Source organism: Bidens hawaiensis, unplaced genomic scaffold (assembly GCF_021521415.1).
Source record: "Bidens hawaiensis isolate Kalapana, Puna unplaced genomic scaffold, B.hawaiensis_p1.1 tig00039734_1, whole genome shotgun sequence".
Taxonomy (NCBI): domain Eukaryota; kingdom Viridiplantae; phylum Streptophyta; class Magnoliopsida; order Asterales; family Asteraceae; genus Bidens; species Bidens hawaiensis.
In genome coordinates this window covers 134,544-158,622 of record NW_027497004.1, presented here as the reverse complement: position 1 = coordinate 158,622, position 24,079 = coordinate 134,544, and the positions used below count along the sequence as shown (strand labels likewise).

Here is a 24,079-nt window from a genome sequence, read left to right as displayed (position 1 = left end):
GCTTAGCTCGATGATTGGTATTTATCAAATATTTAATTGTTTTATCTAATTTTGAGCTTATTTATTAGGTGGAGAATAACTTATAACGCAGAGCGGAAGCAAGGAAATATGAACGAAGAAATAATTCTCCAATAAGAAAAAAGTTTATTCAACTCTGAATGATCAAAATGATTACGATAGTGGCGTTTATAAAGGGTGTTTCGGAATTGTTAAACTCGTCAAATTTTCAAAATTACAAACAATTATGAAATACTGAAATTAAGACGTTAAATAGAAACAAACACATAAATCAGCCGGACAATGCCTAAAGTTGAATTTTAAAATGTTTGAATTGGGGAAAAAGTCTTCTTTGGTGAGATTGGAGGCTTGGAGCCCAAAAGGTGGGCCCATAATTCCACTCGTAACCTAAGTTACGTCTTTTCTTTTTAAGTTTGGGTCTTTTCTGCCGTATTTTTCTCTATTAAGCTGGTCCATGTAAGACTCTGTTAACTCTTAAAACAACTCCTCCAACTTATGCGTGAGATCGAGGTTGAGCTTGTTTATATTCAATTCGGCTCGAGCTTTTAGCCATCCAATCTCAGTTTAGTATATTCTAAATATGATTTTAAAATATCATTACCATTATACTATATATAAATTTTACATACCACAAGCACTTGAATACAATTTAAATACTCTCATCCAAAATTTTGAATTTAATCACTTCAATGTTAATATGTTCCTGTTTGAGTTGGACATATATTTTGCTTGTGAAAGAGTTCAAAACATATAAGAAAATAAACAATTGCACAATCATAAACTTAAAACTAATCGTTTGCCCGACGCGATTCAATACATTACTCAAATTCTAAAAATTTATATAAGAACATAAAGATATTAGTCCTGAAAAAATATTATTGTCGACTTTATTTCTAAATATGCAGGCGTAAACATGTTTTTTACTAACAACTTTATAGCTTAGCTGCTTGTTGACTGAAACTCGGGTCAATGCAAACAACCACCTGAAACCAAAAATCCCTCGTGTTAGTGATATACACATAAAGTTTCTAAATTTTCTATAAACGTGACTCGGTTCGGGTAGTTTCATTAAGTTTTAACTTGCCAACACTTTTACCAGAATGCAGATATTCAACTGCATTAGCAACGGATTCAACGCCCACAAAACTTTTCGGGTCTATTGCAACCTGATATTCTTAAAGAAAAAAAACTCAACAAATCTTTAATTGTGCGATAAAATATTCGGGAAATACATTGGTGATACATTCGAATATTATTAAAAATTAGAGTAAACTGCGGTTTTAGTCCAATAGTTTCAAATATGCGATTTTCGTCCCTGTGGTTTCATTTCACTTGCAATTAAACCTGAATTCATTAACCCTGTTAAGTCTGGTTGTTAAACCCATCAGCGTGCCCCTCATGTGAGGGCAGTTTTGTCCCTTTTCTCCCCGGTCCTAATTCGCAAGCCCCCTCACGTGAGGGGCTGGGGTGTATTTGGGGGGAAAAGGGACAAAACTGCCCCTCACGTGAAGGGCATGCTGATGAGTTTAACGACCAGACTTAACGGGCTTAGTGAATTCGGGTTTGATTGCAAGTGAAATGAAACCACAGGGACGAAAATTGCAAATTTGAAACTATTGGACTAAAACTGTAGATTTGGACAAAGCACAGGGACGAAGACCGCAGTTCACTAAAAAAATATTATACCTTTAGTTTTCCCACCGAGAAAAGATGAACTAGTTTATCAAGATGCTGTTGCCACAAATGAGCATAATGCGCAAAGAAAAATCCAGCCTGCGTAAAGCCGAAAACTATAAATATATAAAAACTGATAGCTAAAAAATATATAAAAATCTTACATACCACAGTTTGACTTTTTGCTAGGAGTGTCTCGCATAATCCCGTGTAATTTCGTGGTTTCCATCCATGCTTTCCTTTATACTGAAAAAATTGGACATATTTGACTTTTGAAGTCAAATGAAACAAGCAGATAGTCAAAGAAAGCACAAGTACCTGAGAAATCATTCCGATGACCACCATGCGTCCATAAACCACTAACGCATCCAAACACGTATCAAACATATCACCACCAACGGATTCATAAACAATATCCACGCCTTTTGGGAATTCCTTCTTAAGAACCTGCTCGGTTTTTTTTAACAAAAAGTTATTTGTTATGTGTGTGTACATAATTTAATTATATATAGGGGTGGCAAATGTGACTCATTGGGTTGAATGGGTTGTCATAAAATGTATATAATGGGTCAGAATGTGTCAAACTAAAAAAAGGAAATGATTGAACATGTCAAAATGGGTTCACATTTCTCGAGGTTTTTTTTAATGGAACGAGAAAAACGGAGGAAACTTTTTTCTTTTTTTACTTTTTTAGTTTTTGATTTATATTTCGAGTTATGAATTTTTAATTATTTATTTTGAATTTTTTAATGAGGGGTTTTTGAAATGGGTCAAAATGGGTTTAGATTTCGAAAACCCGTCATTAAAAAATTCAAAAAAAAAAATTAAAAAATCATAACTCGAAATATGAATCAAAAACTAAAAAAGTAAAAAAAACTAAAAAGTTTCCTCCGTTTTTCTCGTTCCATTAAAAAAAACGTCAATAAATGTCAACCCGTTTTGACTGGTTTCAATCATTTTCTTTTTTAGTTTGACCTATTCTGACCCATTATATACATCTTATTACAACCCATTCAACCAAATGGGTCACATTTGCCACGCCTTATTTATATATAATAAAAAGTTCTAAATATTATACATTTTTGATTGGTTCTTCCTTATAGTCGATGACTCGATCTACTCCCAATTCTCTTAAGAACATAGCCTTTTCATTACATCCACAAGTTGCTACACTTTGTTTCCAGCTAATTTGGCAAGCTATAATCAATATGAACAATCATAAACAAACTAAGAATTAATTTTAAATATATATCCATCTAAATTTCATAATATCGTATATATCCTTTCAAATGAATAAAAATATTATACTTACACATTCAATAGTAAATCAAATAAGCCAGTTACTTGTTACAGTTTTCTTTCACCGAATAATCAAATAAGAAAACTTTATTCGGTGAAACATACTGTTATAAGTAACTGATTTTATTTAATTTGTTATGAAATGTGTAACTATAAATATGCACCAACACAACATTAAAATTATGGTTTCAAAATATTAAATTACCTGAACCGCAAATTGTCCGGTCCCTCCTGCAGCAGCAGTGACAAGAACCGTCTTTCCAGACTCCATTTGTGCTACCTAATAGCAGCATAAAAAATGATTCACTCTAGTATTTTACTTTTAACTAAAGCATAAAATATCTTGAATATAACATTTTTATAAATTTTTTTTTAAGAAACGAACCTTTTCTAGAGAAATCGAAGCTGTAAGTCCAGAAGTAAGCATGGAAATGACTTCGGGGTCGGGCCTAGCCACAGGAAGAATGTCTTTAGAGGGTACCTAAAATGTACATAATCCAATATTTAATATTAAGCTAAGTAATTCAATTAGCTACTGATAAAATAATAAAAATATATAAAAAATCAAATATTTCTAGATGAACACACCATCGAAAATTCGGCATAAGCTCCATAAGTCATGGTTGCTGCAGGAGTGCCAACTTTTAGATTTTTAACGCCATCACCCACCGCAGCAATTAATCCTACACCCTGTAATTTTTAAGCATTAGTTGTTAGTTAAAAACCAATATTTGGACCAAACAATCTTAATCAAATTTCAAATATCAAAAATAAGCCACAACATTAGCTGTTAAAAGTTAAAACAAATATGCAGACCATGAAAAGTTAATTGAATTTTAAAAAAAAAAGGCTAAAACATTTGTTGTTAAAAGTTAAAACACAAATGTGAACCATTAAATTTACATTTCAAAACAGCATTATTTCTTGTCGACCGGTGTTTTATACCTCAAATCCAGCATCAAATGGAAGTCGCGAGCGGATTTCTTTTTTGCTTTCACTGAAATAACTACCAGAACTGAAATTTACCTGTTATTAATAAGATACCATAATCCAGTTAGTTGCTCGCTTATCTGCCTCTCTATTGTAATTGGATCCTTTTATTTTAAAAAAAGAAACTATAACCATAATATTATTATTAAAAAAAGTTATTATTTTAATTGTTTTGTAGAACTGCATCACTTATTAATAAGATAGCATAATCCATTTATAGCTCATAAACTTACATCGCTTGCATTAACTCCGGCATATATTACTTTCAGTAGCACATGATCTGGTTTAATCGGTAAATTCAGTGGTGCACACACTATACTTGTAGCAACACGGAAATTGTGACTCAGCGTGTGAACAATTCTGCAAAAAAAAAAAAAAAAAAAAAAAAATCAAAAAATTGATTTGCATGTTAGACAAAAATGATATATATATTCAAAAATTGACCAAAATGTGTTACGAAAGCAATAATAAAAAGATTAAAAATTAACAAACTCACACTTTCTTAAAGCTTTGGGGGATTTGAACATTAGTATGAATCACCGATGTTAGTGATCTTGAAGGAACCACTAAGTATTTAGCTTCTTCAGTTGGCGTGGGCCAATATTCGAGACCTCTACGGTTGGTGATCCATAAGCACGCCCCCGCTTTACTCTCATCGGTTATAAGCTCAAACGCACCTGCTCCATATATTAGTTGTCATGCACAACTATTTTTTTTTTTTTTTTATTATTATTACTTGTAGTTGGAGTTTTAAATTTCAAAAAAGAAAAGCACGTTTCATTCTTTCACAACCCATTAACTGTAATCCCCCCAAATCCATTTTTAAGGACCTTATATAGTTTTAATAAATTATGTCCTTTTTCTTATTAACATATTGTTTTGTTATAATATCGTATTATATAATATTCTTCAACTTGACCCAACCAGCCCGGAAAATTTAACGTTAGGTTGTGCAAAATTTGAACATCGAAATAAGGTGAACCCATAGGGAAGAAATCCTGGATCTGCCACTGCAACAACCACTATTAGTGACATCACTGAGCAAAAAAACACGGAAAGGAGGGGGGGGGGGGGGGTTCTTAGAAGCTTTGCCCTTGAACTCCCATATCTAACCCTAGCCATTGAACAAGCATAAACAAACATGAATTGTTCAGTTTTTAGACGAACGAACATGAAAACATGAACACAACCATTTGTCCGAATAAGTGTTTGTGTTCATGTTCTTGTTTGTTCGGTTTGTTTACAGGTCTACAATCAAGTATAAATAACCGAATTCATGTGCAAAAATCAGCTCCATATTTCAACTACAAGCCTTGGAATTCAAGTTTAACATTCGCATACGTAATTCTCAAAATCATATACATATATATATATATATATATATATATATATATATAGGGGAAGGTTAGCGTACAATAATCGCTTAACGTACATTATGTACGCGACATACGTTCAGCTATTACGTTCAGCTAAAACGTTCAAAACCTTAAAAGTTCAGGTAAAAACTTAAACGTTCAGCTAATTCATTCAAACCTTTAAAAGTTCAATCAAAAACTTAAATGTTCAGCTAATACGTTCAAATCTTAAACGTTCAATGTCAAAAACCCATCATCCAGAACTCAAACTTGATCGATTGAAGCTTCAAATTGATGATTAATTGAATCGATTTCAAAGATTAACCGATCAATGGGCTTCAATTTCAATTTCAATTCAACTAAACAAACCTGTGACGAGTTTTGTGTTTTTCCGATGAGTTCGTTGTCGACGGCGATGATGGTGACGAAGAGTGATGATGGCGCCGGCGAGCGGAGGTGAAGGAGGTGTGCTGATGTCGGTGAGGGATGGTGGAGACGGATTGAGGGAGAGGGACGAACAGATTAGTGTAATTGTGATTTGGGAATCAACGGTTAGAAGTATCGCGTACGTAATGTATGATAAAGGATTATTGTATTTTATCCTTTATCTATCTATCTATCTATATATATATATATATATATATGTATATATATATATATATATATAACATGCTAACTGTGAGAATCAAGTTATGTAATTATACATAAAACATAGTGTAACTAAAGTGCGGTGTAATTACACTACTTGTATATATAATTAACACGCTAATTTAATTTGTACGTTAACTTTCCCAGTATATATATAATACACAATGAACCCATAAAAAATATAATAAACTCTAGAAAATTAATAAAATGACAAATACCAATCCCGGAAGCACCACCGGTGATGAAAGCCGAGAGGCCGGACTTTAGCTCCATTGTTCTTGTTCTTGTTCTTCAAATGTTAGTTATATCTTTTTAATAGTTTTGTTACATGATTAAAGTGTATCCAAACTAAATATCACTGTCTGCTTGTTGCTAGCTTTATGGTACAACAGTACATTATGGTCCAAAAATCACAACTATTGCTTTTCTTTCTCAAAAAAAAAATTAAAAAAAAATCTTAACTTAACAATCACATGTGAATCATTTTGTTCCTAGTCAAATTTTGTGTCCGGCACACGTTTGTACGTGTCATTGTCCTTGTTTCAAAACTGCAAATGTGTTTATATCTAGTGTTGTATTTATTGGTTCGGAAAATTGGATTTTAGTAATTCCATCACTGAAAATAGTTGTCATCGGTTCCGCCTTTCGTACTAATTGTTTTCATTGGACCTTCGTTTTCAAAAAACTTAACTCCTGAATTTCAAACTGATGTTTTATGTTTTAGGTCTTTTGATCGGAATGGGGATACGAAGAGATTGATGTAAAACTTACCTCGAAACGGTGTTCATAGAGTGTTAAGGGACAGAGCCTGTCACACCCCGTTAAGCAAATTGCGGAAGCGTAAAACGAAAATGCAACAGATACAACTGGTATCAAATACATTGTTCATAAAGAAACATTACTAACTAATTTACAATATATTACATCATTCTACTCTCTTTTACAAACTAGGTGATACAATCAAACCGGTTCTTCAATTACTTTACTTCTAACTCAAATGCCCACGACATCAATCATCAGTCAGACACGTAACGCACAGGAAATTACTTCTCATATCTGATTACCTGAAAAGCATGTTAAAACAGGTCAACTACGAATAGTTGGTGAGTTTCATAAGTTTAACGAATTCAGTTCTGCGTACCACACAGTCATAGTTTGTATGTACGTGCGTATGTAAAAATATGTATTTACGTTTGTATAAATTTGTACAGCCATATCCTTGTGTGTACATATGCACACATGTAAGTTTATAATATAAATTCGAAATTTCGGTAAAATCGTGATTGTTTGTTCGTACTACCTGTTTCCAATTTCCGTGTTTAACCAACCGCTGTGGACCCCCTTCCTCTCACAACGGTTCCACATAAACTCAACCACTGTGGCCCCCCTTCCGCCCACAACGGTTCCGCGTTAACATCAACCACTGTGGTCCCCCTTCCACCCACAATGATTCCACGTAAACTCAAACATTATATAGTGTACACGCAAATAATTAGTATATTCTACACATAGTATTTCCTACGACTAATCACATAGCATGTATATAGACACATATACACATATAGTATTTATCACGTATCACCAAATACTGTGGCTCCCTATCCGCCCACAATACGCATAATCACATTATTTTCTTAACATTCATGTCATAATCAAGTTAGTTCGTTTAATAAGTTGCAGCAGAACTTGGCTCATAGGCCATACTCAACTTTAGTTTATAAGTTGCAGCAGAACTTGGCTCATAGGCCATACTCAACTTTAGTTTAGTAAGTTGCAGCAGAACTTGGCTCATAGGCCATACTCAACTTTAGTTTATAAGTTGCCGCAGAACTTGGCTCATAGGCCATACTCAACTTTAGTTTGTTACTATTGTGGCCCCCCTTCCGCCCACAACAGCCCCATAATCATCACAGACCACGTTATTGTAACATCCTAAAATTTTTATATTGATAAATAAAAGAAAGTTATGTTTAGTAATTTCACGTTTTAGTTATTTAATGTCGAGTAAGGAACGGGTCTTGGGCTTAGTTATTTTATGAACTCGGCCTGTCTCAACCCGTAGGAAGCCAACCCGAGCCTAACCAAACCCGTAGTATATAAACGAAAGTTCTTGACACTTCCACCATTTTCACCATCTTCCTTCACTTACACCCACCCAAACACTCTCATTTCTAGAGAGAGAAGCTAGAGAGAGAAAGTTCTCAAATCACAAATCCGAGTCCACAATCTTGTTCCTAATCGTTTTTGGTAAGTCCCTCTCGAAAATCATCCGTTTTCATAACCATTTCCGACCTCAAATCGAGCAAAAACTCCCATTTTCGTAACTTGAGTTTTCGGGTCAAAAACCGCCTTGTTTTGGTGTCAAAATGCAAGCTTTTGTGTTTAAAAGTACTAGGAATCGATAGCCCTTTCAATCCCGAGCATTTCCATGTCAAAAACTTCGATTTTGGGTCAAAAATCTGGAAAATCTGGAAAACCCGTGGGTTTCTCCGTCGCCCAGCTTGAAGGAGTCGAATCAGACTCATTCGATCGAACCAGTCGATCGAATCAGTCCATTCGATCGAATGCGTAGATCGAACAAGTCCAGTCGACCGAATAGGGAAGCAACCGAATGGTCTCCAACTCATTCGATCGAATGAGTTTTGTATTCGATCGAATGAGTGTTGTATTCGATCGAACGTGTTCCTGTTTGATCGAACGTGTTGTATTCGATCGAACGTGTTCCTGTTTGATCGAACGTGTTGTATTCGATCGAACGTGTTCCTGTTTGATCGAACGTGTTCCTATTCGATCGAACGTGTTCCTATTCGATCGAACGTGTCCCTATTCGACCGAATCAAGCCAGAACCAAGCTGTTTCCAAGTTCGCCTAAGGTTTAACTTCGCCTGAAGTGAAGTTCGTTTATAAAATAAATTAAAAACCTAATGGAAAATGTGTTAAGGCAGTTATCGAAAATAAAATTTTTCCAAGCTGACCTGGCAGCTTAACCCCAGCCAGGGGCTCTGCCCCTTGGACCCCGCTAGGGGCTGCCGCCCCTAGAACCCCGCTACCAGGGGCGCTGCCCCCGGACCCCCGTTCGTTGTGGGTCATATAAAGATAGAAACGCAACATAAGTAGTAGTAGCTAATTGATACGTGTAAATATTATACAGTTAGCCGTGCGCAGCTCAAGAGGGGAATAACTATTAACGGAGAGCGTAACAGTATTCAGGTGAGTTTCTAGCCCCATTTATGTGTTATGTTTTCGGGGCTGTGTGCATACTCGATGTGTTGTTAATACATTTATCCTAAGTGATAAGTGTATGCCATATGTGATATATGTGATGGATATGAATGGTTGCTTGTCGGTACGCGAACGATCTTCGGATATTGCGCGTACTGTCAGGTCAAAAATAAAGGTACGAATATTATACATCGAAGATGCATGAACATTACAAATGAATACTTGTCGGGGCGTGAACGATCTTCGGATATTGCACGTATCGACAAGAGGTATGGTTGTTAAATGAATGATGTAAAGAACGCCTAGGGTGTTCTTATGCTATGATGTAATTATTGTATATGTGAAGTAGGTGTATGCAGGTACACGAATGGTATGTGAGTTCTACGTTCGACATAGTAAGTTAGGATGGCAAATCCCTCTAGCTTTTGTCGGACATAGACTCGGCTGGTGATGGCGTAGTTAAGGACTGCGGGCCTTATACGTAAAGTAGATGATAGATGTAAACGTAGTTAAGGACTGCGGGCCTTATACGTAAAGTAGATGATAGACGTAAACGTAGATAGGGACGGTGGGCCTTATACGTGTTACCGATCATATACGACAACGTAGTTAAGGACTGCGGACCTTATACGTATTATAGATAGGCATCAGCATAGGAAAGGACTGTGGACCTTATACGTGCTGTAGTTGTATTGTGGTAGCATAGGGGAGGACTGCGGACCTCGTACGTGCTATGGTTTAGGTTGCAACATAGGGGAGGACTGTGGACCTTGTACGTGTTGTGGATGTAGGATGGTATAGGGAAGGACTGCGGACCTTGCACGTACCATAAAGGGTGAACATAGGTAAGGACCGTGGACCTTTTACGTGTTCACGACTTTGAGTACAGGTATAGACGGCGGACTATGAACGTACTCTCGGTAGACTGAGGTTAGTGGTTATAAATATGTGTGTATGTATGGTAGTAAGTGTGTATGCAGAACAGAAGGGTAACTAGTGAAGTATGGATATGTATCTACGGATATGTATGTATGTGTATGTATTGTATGGCGTTCGATTAACTAGAACTCACTCAGCGTAGCTGACTTTTAGTATGCACGCAGGTGAGCTGATTACAGAGTTAGCATGAGGATGACACACGGCATGGATTGAACGGCTGGCATCTGAAGAAAGAAGTAAAGATGTTTTAAATATAAAGTTTTGTGTTATGGTATCAAAGAAAAGGTTTAACGTTTTGTAACAAATGATTGATGTTTTATATTCCGCGAAAAGTTTTAATAAACTCTGATTGAAGAACTGTGTTTATGAGTAAATCCGACGCTAAAGTAGGGCTACCGGGTTCGGGGCCTTACAGTTATCCCCATGGCCATTACAGACCACGTTGTTTCCCAAATTGGCTATGTTTAACATTACATAACGTGTTTGTATAAACATGCTGTCATGTGTAATTTCATTATGTTTTGCAATTCGTATTATCTCCACTCAATATATCAATCAACGATAATAATCATCTTTCATCAGCACGTAGTCAATCATTATGTTTGTAGGGACTTTTCATATATAAATGTTCAGATAATTTATACCCTGAACCGTTTTCAGATAGATAACGTGTATAAACATGCTTTCCACCCCAAAAATTCGTAAAATAGTTTAAAGAGTGGGGTCATGAAACTCACGGTTTTGTAGGCACTCAGTGCGAGATCATCACGGGGTTCGTTTCCCTTGCTATCACTTAGTCCCTATAGTCCATATTATAATAATATTATTATAATCTCAGTATTAAACTGGGCTGTATAACTAATCTGGGTATAACTGGAACGCCCAGAAAGTGACAATAGGCTTAGGTTGTGATGTTGTTCAATGTCTAATACTTAAAACCGAACTTGGCTCAGATTCCCGTTTTCCCAGCTGGGCCAAGTTGTTTGTTTACGCGTTCAGAAAACAGTTATGGGAAAATAAGCTTGGGTAAATGTATTGGTTAATAAAATGATTAAGTTATAAAGAAGAATCACATACTGGGGTACCGGATTAGCCTCGGGGCCCGTTTCCGTTTATTCAGTTTGATTTTGAGAAGAAACGCGCACAATCCACCCGGATTGTCCAGGTTTCTCATAGAAAAGTTCGTTTTTACTTAATTAATCGGAAAATATGATTTTTGATCACTCTTGGTGTTTTGATATTCCCGCAGGTTTGCTAGTCGCGAACTTGCCGGTTTTCATAAAAACAGAATTTGTTTAATCTTTAAATTAGCATAATTAATTAACCGTTAATCATTAAATTATGAAAATTTAACCACTTATCAGTTAAAATATGTAGATTTTTATATAAAAATATTTCTGGAATTATTTACTGATTTATTAATTTATAAAAATTCATTTTGTCAGTTATATTTCGCCTGAAAATCGTCCATTTACCCCAAACAATTTCCAAAAATTCCACAAAAATTTCTGAATGCTCAAATCATGTCCCAAAACAACCTGTATCAATTCCAGAATGTAAATATCTCGTGCGATATTCTTTTCGACCCAAATTCGGCTATAAAAATTCACATGAACGCATACACACAAAACACCTTTAGACTTCTCCAAATGATCCCAAAATTCATATGTGATCAAAATACATCAAATATGAGTTCCCATAAAAATTTCATAATTTTTGAAGTATTTTAGCTATTTTTCCCAAATAATTGTCCCAATTCGGTAATAAATTCGCCAAATATTCTCGGATGGTCGAAAAATTACCAAATTTAAACAAGGACTTATTGAAATGGTCCCTGATGTTCCTGAAAAATTTCAAGGCCTAACAATATGCACATCACAACCTTAACCTAAACAGCCCGTAAGCGAGTGTTTCGGCATTACCTTAGCGATTTTGGTTCGTTTCCGCCTTTCTAATCAACTTTTCAAGCTCTTGTGCTCCTATTTAAGCTAGGTACAGGTCCTATATCACAAACCAAGCAATTTTTCATCAACATAACAGCCCTTAACTTAGGGTTTCGGCTAGTGCACAAAAACGAACTTTTAAACCGTAAAAACGCCGTTTCAACCCTTTAATCCATGTTTATGACCAAAAAAACTATCAAAACAGGTTCCTTACCATGTGTATGATCAAAACATGTTTATGGACCATTTTTAGGATTTTTACACGGTTAGGAATGATTTTTAGTAACCAAAACATGTTTTTATGGTATTAAACAAGTTTAAACAAGTACAAAAGCTACTTATTTAAGCTCCTTACCTTAGGGTTTGAAGATTTTTGGCTGTAGCAGAACTTGTGTCCAGAGTTTTCAAGAAAATAATGTTGAAAATATCTTGGATCTAGTTTATATGTGAAAGAACTAAAAAGGGGTAAAAGTCTTCTTTGGCGGGCTGGGCTCGTTGGGTCCCCTTTTGGGCCCATTTGGCCCACTTTTCTAGATTTACGTGCCCGAACGTGAAATGCCGAGTCCAAATTTATTTCGGGTTCGGTTTCTGGCGACAAAAATATATCGGGTGCGACAAACGGAGCGAAAACGAGTGTTTTTTGGTTAGTTTTGTGTAAATTATAAAAACATACTATACGTTTGTAAAAATCGAAAATATTTTCACGGATCGCTTAAAACATTTCAAATAAGTGTTTGGTAAGTCTTTTTCGGCTTAACGGATGATACAATGCTTGGTTTGTAACTATCTTTCGCGTTTAACTCTATAGCGGGTAGTTAAACGAGCATGTTTTCGTTTAACTTGTTTGCTATCGAACTAAGGCTATATTACTAATATTTTAGCTATCATAGATCGTATATCACTTATAGATGGCATCCCGGGATATCCGGACCATAACCAGACCCGTTTGGTCATTCGTTTGTTCGTTACGCAATAAGCGGTTAAACGCTTATTCGAGTTTGTAAGTACTAAGGTGTACTCGGTTTTGCCACGGATGTCACAGAGCCCCTGGTTGGGGTTAATATTGCTTCATTAAAAAATTATTAGAAATATTAATTCATAAGTGTGTCACACATAATCATAAGTATTTAAGTTGGAGGCATATTAATTAAATTTAAAATTTGAATTATAGCTGCATAAGACAATTATACTAATCCTAAGTGCTCTTCAGATAAAGATGACGCCCTATTCAATTGATTGATCTCTGTGGTTCATCTTTCTCACGAAATCATACTAAATTCTTGTCTCAATTCAGAGTTTTATCTGATTAAAGTATTTTAGACTATCACCAAAATAACTTTTAATCTGAAACTAATATTACCTTGAACCATTATTAAGTTTTGCATTTTTTAAAAATCTAATAACTTATATACTTAATTATTATTTAAATTAGAAAATTTGATTTTAAATAATCCAATAACAATCTCAACTCCACTCTTGGTTGTGACGGTAGTATGATGCTTACTTGGTACACTTAGTTGTGAATAAACATCTATGTAGCAGCATTACGTAGCAATAATCATATGTTTCTTTTTAAGAAATATTGGCAAATAACAGTCTTAACCAAATGTGTATTTTTTTTCAACGGTCCAAAAGACGTGCCACATAAGCATCAGACTAATGGAGTTAACAATCCATTAGTTGCGAACCGTTGGATAAAGATAAAACTTTAGTTGAGACAGCCAACAAGTTTGAAGTTGAGATTGTTATTTGCCAATAAAACATAGTTTAGATTATTTAAAACCAATTTTTCTTTAAGTTATAGGAAAAATATATAATTTTAATTATTATTAAATAATGTTTTACTTGGCACGTTGCGTCGGGACAGATCGCTAAAACCTAGGTGGTAGTAAATCAAGCGTTGTTAGTCGGTTTCGGTTACGCGTGTTATTGTATCAGAAGTAAACAAAAAAAAATTATAAGTTGATGTGGACCAATGGGACGGTAAAACTCGATCATTGGTAATTCCCGATCGTTGTCGATCCCCGGTGTTTAGGTGGTCAGTCTACTCGAATTTGGTCAGTTTTTGTCATGTTCGTTACGATACCGTAACCAAAACAAAGTCAACAATCAGTCAGTTTTCGTTACATTCATTACGGAATTGGAACTAAAACAAAACGTGTTGAGTTTACGCAAACTCAGTTAGCTTTGTCTTGATCGTTACGACACTGAAACTAAAACAAAAAAATAAGAAAGTAGCATTCATTCGGTTTTCATAATGTTTATTATGAACCTGAACTACAGCAAAATAAAAAAAAATCATTCGGTTTTCATTATGTTTATTACGGACCAGAACTACAGCAAAACAAAAGAAAATTAAAAAAAATACAACTACCACCAATAAGGTGCCGCAAAGTGGCCCAATTAGAAAGCTTTGCGACACCAAAGTTTCAAATTGTTATACATAATAATAATAAAATTTGGATATGGCTTTGCTATATAACTTTTAAACTACCCTTATGATTCCACTCATCTTATAATTATTATACTTATAAATTTAAATGAGAACCAACCACTCAATGGCCATAAACAAGTCAATACACTATCCAAATTCTATAAAAGTACGTGTAACACCACAAAAATATTAGTCCTCTTATTGTCATCAAGATTGTGATGTTATTTCACAGTATGCTTTACTCAACTTGATCAATAGAAATTTGCAGTCGGGTACGGAATATGCATTGTTTTACCATTAAAGCTTAGCTGTTTGCTGACTGAAACTCGGGTCGATGCAAACAACTACCTGAAACCAAAAAACCATCATGTTAATGATATACACATAAAGTTTTAAGTTTTCCCGGTTTTAGCAACGAACTTTGTTTTAATAGACTTTAGACATGACACGGCATGCCAACCGCCACATCAAACATATGAAAATATAAATTTGGGTTTCTAAGATTGGAAAACATATGGAGGGCTGTAAACGAACCGGAAGTTCGCAGCAAGAAGTTAGTTTATGTTCGTCTGTTTAATAAACGAACCAGACATAAAAAAATTCGTTCGGTAAGCTTAACGGATGAACATGGACAGAGACTGCGTTCGTTCAATAGTGTTTGTGGACGTCCGGTAATGATTATACTTTTTGAAATTAATATGTAATCGTTTATGTTTGTTTGCTCATTAGAGTTAGGGGTGCAAACAAGCCGAGCCTAGCCCGAGCTCGACTAGGCTCGAGCTCGGCTCGTTTAACTTATATGGAGCTCAGCTCGTTTTGAGCTCTATTTTCAAAGCTCGAGTCGGCTCGTGAGTAAATTCTCAAGCTCAAGTTCTAGCTCGGCTCGGGCTTGGCTAGTTTACTATTTATTAATTAATTTTTTTATATTTATAATTATTTGTATATATGTTTTTTTTTCAATTATAATTTTATGTATAAAACAATATATATTATTTAGTTATTTTTCATAACATTATATATACTATTAATTAGTATTATTAAATATATTTTAAAAAATTATATAAATGGCAGGCTCGTTTAGGCTCACGAGCCGGCTCGAGCTCGATAAGTGAAGCTCGGGCTCGGGCTCGGGCTCGGGCTCGTTTATTAAACTTCTAGGCTCGAGCTCGGGCTCGATTGAGCTCTGCCCGATCGAGCTTTTTCCCCGAGCAGATCTCGAGTAGCTCGGCTCGTTTGCACCCCTAATTTAGAGTTGTTTATGTATGTTTGTCCATTAGTGTCTATTAGTGTTCGTTTGTCCGCTAGCGTTTGTTTACAATATTAACAAACGAACACAAACGGACTCGGACAGACTCAATTCCTAAATGGACAAACACGGACACGAATTTTCGTTCGGTAGAGTGTTCGTGAACCGTCCGTTTGTCCAACAAAAGCTTAATGGACGAACACGGACAAGTTCTCGTCCGGTCAAACAGCACTAATGTGTACATACCTTGCCAACACTTTTACCAGAATGCAGATATTCAACTGCATCAGCAACCGACTGAACACCCACTTTTAGGGTCTACTGCAACCTGATAATTTTAAAGAAAAAATCGGTAAATATTTAAGTATGCGATAAAATATTGGTGATATACATTGATGACAAGTTTTAATATTATGTAATAATATATTATTATACCTTTAGCTTTCCCACAGAGAAAAGATGAACCAGATTATCAAGATGTTGTTGCCATAAATGAGCATATTGCACAAGAAAAAATCCAGCCTGCATAAATCCAAAAAAATAAAAAATAAAATAAAAATAGAATAACAGAAAACTAGAAAATTTTAAATATATAAAACTTTACATACCACAGTTTGACTTTTTGCTAGGAGTTTCTCACATAATCCCGTGTAGTTTCGTGGTTTCCATCCATGCTCTCCTTGATACTGAAAAATTAGACATGTTTGACTTCAGAGGTCAAAAACTCCTCTTAAAGAGAAAACTTAAAAACTCCTAAAAAACTATTTTTAACTTTTTTTTTTAATTTTTTTTGAAGTTTCTTTTTTTTCCATTATTCTTATATGCTGTTATTGGTTCCAATAAAAAATAAATAAATAAATAAACCTTGTTGGTAACCTCGTCGGTGTAGTGTGTAGTGTACATGTGTAATAGTGTGCATCGCATATATGCAAAAGTGTTTTTATTGCTAGAATACAACACTATTGCGCATATTTGATACACACTATTGTATATATGAAATATAAGACTAATACGCACATCGAATACACATTAATATGTATGTGTAATACAACATTAACGCATATGTGCACTACATTGACTTTTATTTTATTATTATTCTTTTGTCATATAATACAACACTACTACATATATGCAATACACAAATATTGAATATATGCAATTAAACACTATTAAACTTAAAAATACATAGTAATACACATGTGTAATACAACGGTATCGCACAGTAATATGTATGTGCATTACAGTGGGTTTTTTTTTTTTAATTTTTTTTTAATTTTTTTATTTTTTTCGAGCAAAGGGTAAGAAAATATAAGAATAATGACAAAAACTGAAAGTTGAAAATATTTTTTAATTTTTAATTAAAAATAATTCTTTAGGAGTTTTTAAGTTCTCTCTCTAAAGATGAGTTTATATAAATTTTTGATTATAGGGAAGTATCAACTATATAAAATGATGTAAGTTCTAAATAAAATCCGTATCAGTTTTGAATTTAATAAGTAGCAGGTTTGACCGGAAAAGTCAAAGAAACATGAACAGAGAACAGATTTAAACAAAGCACAATTACCTGAGAAATCATTCCAATGATCACCATCCGTCCATAAACCGCTAATGCGTTCAAACACAAATCAAACATATCGCCACCAACGGATTCATAAACAATATCAACGCCTTTTGGGAATTCCTTCTTGAGAACCTGCGCGTGTTTTAATTTAAAAAAGTCATTTCTTATGTGTGTATATAATTAAAAGTTCTACATTAACCTTTAAGGAAACATGCATACATTTTTGATAGATTCTTCCTTATAGTCGATGACTCGATCGACTCCCAAATCTCTTAGAAGTATAGCCTTATCTTTACCTCCACAAGTTGCTACCACTTTGTTTCCAGCTAATTTTGCAAGCTACGGTTAATATCAACGCGTTAGTAAAACCATTATAATTAAATTAAGGACTATATAACCTTCTAAAAGTTCAAAATTTCAAATATAATATGTGTGTGTATACTAGGCCTGTAAACGAACCGCATTTTTAGTGAACTGTTTGCCGAGAAGTTCGTTTATATAAACAAACGAATATGAACAAAAAAATGGTGTTCATTTATTTAAACGAACGAACATAAACGCATGTTTCGTTCATTCGTTTATGTCCATTTATTTATGTTCGTTTACATATAAATAGAACATAATTAAATATTAGTTGTATGAGTCATCTACTTAAGAATTTTATATTTGTTCGTTTGTGTTCATTTAAGTGTTCATTTATGCTCGTGTATATTTTTCAGTTATGTTCGTTTTTGTTCATGAACTGTTCATTTAGATTTCAAACAAACGAGCATAAACGAGCACGAACATGTTCATTTTTAAAGTAAAGGAACATGAACACAAATATTTGTTCGATTAAGTGCTTGTGTTCGTGTTCGTTTAAAGTTAAATGAATATGCCTTTTTTCGTGCTCGTTCGGTTCGTTTACAGGCCTATATATAACATTATAATAGAAGTTTAGAACGAAGATATTTTCTCAAATGCACCAACACATAATTGAAATAAAAAGTTATGAAATATTAAATTACCTGAACTGCAAACTGCCGGTCCCTCCTGCAGCAGCAATGACAAGAACCGTCTTTCCAGACTCCATTTGTGCTGCCTAATAACACCGATTCGTTTATTTTTGTTAAACGAAATGAACAACTTGTTTAAAAAAGTGATTCGCTTCGTTTGGTATGATAAAAAAAATTAGTTTGGTCCGTTTATATTTTTGTTAAACGAAATGAATTACTTGTTTAAAAAAGTGATTCACTTCGTTTAGTTTGATAAAAAAAAATTAGTTCGGTTTGTTTATTTTTGTTAAAAAAATTAGTCTAGTTCATTTATTTTTGTTAAAAGGGGAAGGGGACTCAAGGTGACCAATTATGAAACTTCAAGGACTCAGAGTGACAATGCATATATATAGAAGTGAAATGTCGAATCTACCCCTAAAGCTAACACTGTTAAGTAATGGTAGGGACTCAAATGGTTCATTTTTGAAACCACAGGGACTCAATCAGTTCAACTTTTTTTTCAAGGACTCATTGTGCCTCTTCCCTAAAACCACAAGGGGGTAAACAATAATTTTCCCTTAATTAAAAGAATAAATATTTGAGAAGCAAACCTTTTCTAAAGAAATGGATGCAGTAAGTCCAGAAGTAAGCATGGCAACAACTTCGGGGTCTGGTCTCGCTACAGGAAGAATGTGTTTAGAAGGTACCTAAAATACAACACATAATTCAATACCAATTATTAGTTATTAAATATTATTTAAACATAACCAAGATTGATTTTATCACAAGTATTTGAGTCAAAACTGTCACCTCTAACTTAAGGCTAAATAGTAGCAGAAAGGTTAAAATACAAAGGGAGACAAAAATGAGAAGTGTGAGAAGGATTTGTGGCCACACAAAAAACTCCTCAAAAAAATTCCAAAAAATTAATAAAAAAAATCATAACTCAAAATATAAATAAAAAACGAAAAAATTAAAAAAACAAAAATGTTTCCCTCGTCATTCCCATTCCAAAAAAAACGGCGAAAAGACACAATGACGAAAATGAACAAAAGACACAATTATAACTAAAAAAAGACACAATAGATCGTAAAATATAACACAATGCCGAACAAAATATAACATATAACACAATGTTGAGTAATATAACACAATATCAAGAAAAAAAGACACAATGTCAAGTAAAATAGAGAATCAATGACAAAAATAAACACAAAACACAATGATAAACAAAAAGACACAAGAACGAGGAAGACGGTGGAAACATTTTTGTATTTTTACTTTTTTTGTTTTTTTATTAAATTTTGAGTTATGATTTTTTATTTAATTTTTTTTAAATTTTCAGGGGTTTTTTTTGTGTCTATAATCCTTCTCATTTTTTGTCTCCCTTTGTAGAATAACTTGACCCAAATATTAAATCAATTAGCTAATGATAATATAATACCGTAGCAAATTCGGCATAACCTCCAAAAGTCATGATTGCTGCAGGAGTGCCAATTTTAGATTTTTAACCCCATCACCCACTGCAGCTATTAATCCTACAGCCTGCAAATTTTAAACACATGAATAAAAACATATGAAAAACTACTAGTAGTTCATATAAATATTTAAAAAAAAAATCAAATTTTTAGCTTTTAAAACAAATCTGTTGACCATGAAAATTAAAACAAATTTCAAAAAGGTGTTAATATTTGTTGGCATGTGTTTTATACCTCAAATCCAGCATCAAACGGAAGTCGAGAGCGGATTTCTTCTTTGCTTCCACTGAAATAACTACCAGAACTAAAATTCACCTATCACATCATACCAAAATTATTAAAAAAAATATTGATATAAATAATTTAAAATATGCATTTTGTGATGGGGCCGTGTATGAGATCTTTTATCAGCAGAAACAGCCAATCAGTTTATGCTAAGGTTAAATTTGTAAATTTGAAATCTTAAATTGCTTATTAAAAAACAACCTATTTTATATATTTTTAATTAAAATGGCGATGTTCTTGTGTTTAGGCCACTGCACTCCCCAAATTTGAAGAGGCCCGTTGCCCCACTCTGGCCAGACTATGTTGTCTTAACCGGGCTCACACTGGCTTTAGAGTTTGGCTTTGGCGCTCCCCCTTGGAAACCATACTGCCGGCAGTCATTGTGCCGCCACAAGAGCGGAACTCTCTGGCGTAACAAACGGTTGGGGATCGAACTGACAACCTTGCACAAAGCCTAGCTCAAATCTTTCATTGCCATAATCCACCAAAAGTGAAACAAGCGGGGGATCGAACTTGGGTTTCCACTGAAGAACCCAAGCCTCCTGCCAACTTATCTTTTAACAATTTTTTTTTTTTTGCATAGCTAGACTTTAATCAATGAAGTCCAGTGACTAATTTTTATTTTTTACAATTGTGCCACTTATTAAGACGGTAGCATAATTCATTTATAACTCACAAACTTACATCGCCTGCATTAACACCAGCATATATTACTTTCAATAGTACATGACCCGGTTTAATCGGTAACTTCAGTGGCGCACGCACTATACTCGTAGCACTACGAAAATTGTGACTCAGCATGTGAACAATTCTGCATAAGAAGCCATCAAATAAATCAAGCCTTAATAATTACAAGCGCAAACTACACAAAACAGTATTATGAAAACAATAGTAAAAGATAAAAAAAAAATGAACAAAGTCACACTTTCTCAAAGCTATTGGGAATCTGTACATTAGTATTAATGACTGACGAAAATCTTTTCTTTAATCTTGAAGGAACCACTAAGTATTTTGCTTCTTCAGTTGGAGTGGGCCAATATTCGAAACCTCTACGGTTGGTGATCCATAAGCACGCCCCCGCTTTACTCTCATCGGTTATAAGCTCAAACGCACCTGTTTCATTTATGAAATGTCATGCACAACTATTTATTTACTATACAAAGGTTAATTTGCCTAAATAAAATATTACTTTGTGAAGTAAAATAGCATACGCTGCATACCTTGAATCAACGCTTCCATTGAAACATAACCTCCCATCCGTTCAATGAATCGAGAATCCACTTTTTCACCCATTTCAGTTCGAATAAACTGCATCAAAGTTATCAAGATCATTAAATAAAAAGAAGCTTGCTTTTTGCAGCTACTTGACTTATATAATAAAAAAATAGGCAAATTGGATTTTAATAATCCTAGCTTTTACAGTTGGCCGATAATAATCTCTCCTCAGAAAATAGCTGTCACCGGTCCCACCATTCACACTAATAGTTTTCACTAGACCTCCGTTAAAAAAAATTAACTCCGTTAAGTTTTTTTCCGAATTTCAAACTAATGTTTTAGAGCTTTCGATCAGACGGAGAATACGAATCGATTCATGTAAAACTTACCTCGAAACGGTCCTCAAAACTTAAAAATGGTACTTCGATTCAGGTGTTTAAACTTCCGATTAGCAAATATCAAGTCGTTTGAAGCACCGTTGCGAGGTAAGTTTTACATGAACCGATTCTTATCCTCCTTCCAATCAAAAGCGCTAAAACATCACTTTGAAATTCAGAAAAAACTTAACGGAAACAATTAGTGTGAAAGGTGGGACCAGTGGCAGCTATTTTCTGAGTTGGGATTATTATCTGCTAGCAGCAAAAAGATGAGATTATTAAAAATTTAAAATCCAATTTGCCAAAAAAAAAATTATTTTTAAAGAGGTTATGCTGTTTTCAATATGAAAATAACTTTCACCTCTGGGCAAAGCACATTGGCACGAATCCCTTTTTTCTTGTAGAGAGCGAGCGCTCTAGTAAACATAACCACACCGCCTTTAAGAAAAATACAAAATATTAAAAAAATATGCATAATGTTTGGTATGTTAACTGAAAAAATATAAAAACCTTTGGAGGCAGAATAGATAGGGTCAGCTATGTGTGGATATAGTCCTGCTGCTGAACCCAAATTTATAATCACACCGGGCTTTTTTTCAGCCTCCGTTATTTGAATCTGCATTTATAAATAATAATAATAATAATAATAACAATAATAATAAGCACATTGCTGATAGTGAAGCTGCAGCATACCGCTCTGTGGGTGCAAGCGATAACTCCCAAAAGATTAACATTAACCGCGTGTCTCCATGAATTTGACCCGTCTGTTTGGTACTTTGCAAATGATATAGGAGTAACAATACCCGCGCTATTAATACAAATATCCAAACCTCCATACACTTCCAAATGTTTTTCAAAAGCAGCAGCAACATCTCCTGTTGTTTTTAAACAAATATCGGGAAACAGGCGGTCAAAACTGGTAACTTTGACCATAAGTCAAAACGGGTCGGGTTAGATAACTCACCTTTATTACTGACATCGCATTTTACGAAGATAGCAGATGGGAATTTTAATCCTGAGTGAAACTTGACATTTTCTTTTTGTGCGATCAATGCAACCTCTTTTCCTCTCTCCTCGGAATAATCAACAACGGTGACAAATATACCCTTTTGTGTAAGAGCTAAAGCAAGAGCTCTACCTGCACACCGAAAACACACGAATAGCAGAAATATTAAGGATCCCATTTGAATTATATTTCAACTTTATTTGCAGCATTTTGATCATAATTTCACTTTCAAGTACTAATCATTAAATTTCATGTAACACATCAAACAAAATTAGCCCAAATTCATAGGCCTGTAAACGAACTGAACGAACACGAATGGGGGCATATTCGTGTTTGCTCATTTAACTTTGACCGAACACGAACATATAATCGAACAAATTTTTTTTTTGGTTCATTTTTGTTCATCAAGAAAATGGGCATGCTCGTGTTCGTTCATTTAAAACCTAAACGAACAGCTCCAGAACTTAAATGAAAACAAATGAACATTACTGACCAAACATATACGAATACAAACTCTAGTGAATAATCATGATGATTGATTTTTTATATAACCCCTTTTATGTTTATATTTATATAAACATAAATTATATGGTTTTGCAATTCAAAAGGGGGGTAGCGGCGCAGCTTGTTGCCCGCTTGCCTTCTGTTTCGATGTAATCAAAAACTTCATATTTAAAACAACATAATCACTAAACTCTCAAAATCATTTATTAAAAAAAAATTTATATAAATAGAACTACTTATGTATTTATCAAACGAATAGACATAAACAAACATAAGCGGACGTTTGCGAACATAAATGAACGAACAAAACGCGTGCCCATGTTCATTTTTATAACTAAATGAAAAAAAAAAATTTGTTCTCAGTTTGTTTACAAGCCTATGTTTCACAAACACACAACTCAGTTGCATAGTTGACTTAAAATCAAAGTCAACGATCAATCACCATTCAGATCACCATATATTGCAATAAACAGTAAATTAAACCCTAGAAAATAAATATATAAAATCTTGAAACCAAGTGACAAAGTAATAATAATAATAATAATAATAATAATAATACCTATTCCAGAAGCACCACCAGTGATGAAAGCAGAGAGGCCAGGCTTTAGCTCCATATCAAGATTCAACTATGTTGTACTTGGTTGTTGAAATGATGTGTTGAGTTTATGTTTATCTATCTTTTGGCTACTTTATCACAATCTACATATATGAGGAAAGACTATTATTATTATTATTATTATTATTATTATTATTATTACTTTCTATATTTTTGAGATGTATATTATTATAATAATAATTATTATTATTATATTAGAAAAATTAGAAATAAATAATCTCATCTTTTGTGTATTAGCCTATAATAATCCCAACTTTAAAAATCAGTACCAACGGTCTCACCTTTCAACTATTTT

At 34.1% G+C, this 24,079-nt stretch overlaps 1 pseudogene across 1 annotated transcript; it reads right to left on the bottom strand.

The window, feature by feature from the left end:
• Positions 1–934: 934 nt before the first annotated feature.
• Positions 935–23,782, bottom strand: LOC143591509 (uncharacterized; annotated as a pseudogene). Its single transcript, XR_013145698.1, has 18 exons — positions 23,728–23,782; positions 22,623–22,796; positions 22,352–22,533; positions 22,169–22,274; positions 22,020–22,096; positions 21,287–21,374; positions 20,990–21,179; positions 20,751–20,877; positions 20,016–20,096; positions 19,748–19,848; positions 18,915–19,010; positions 18,337–18,410; positions 17,549–17,668; positions 17,333–17,461; positions 16,377–16,454; positions 16,204–16,290; positions 16,015–16,096; positions 935–1,001 (listed from the first exon to the last, which is right to left on the bottom strand). The product of XR_013145698.1 is annotated as an uncharacterized LOC143591509 (transcript).
• Positions 23,783–24,079: the final 297 nt, after the last annotated feature.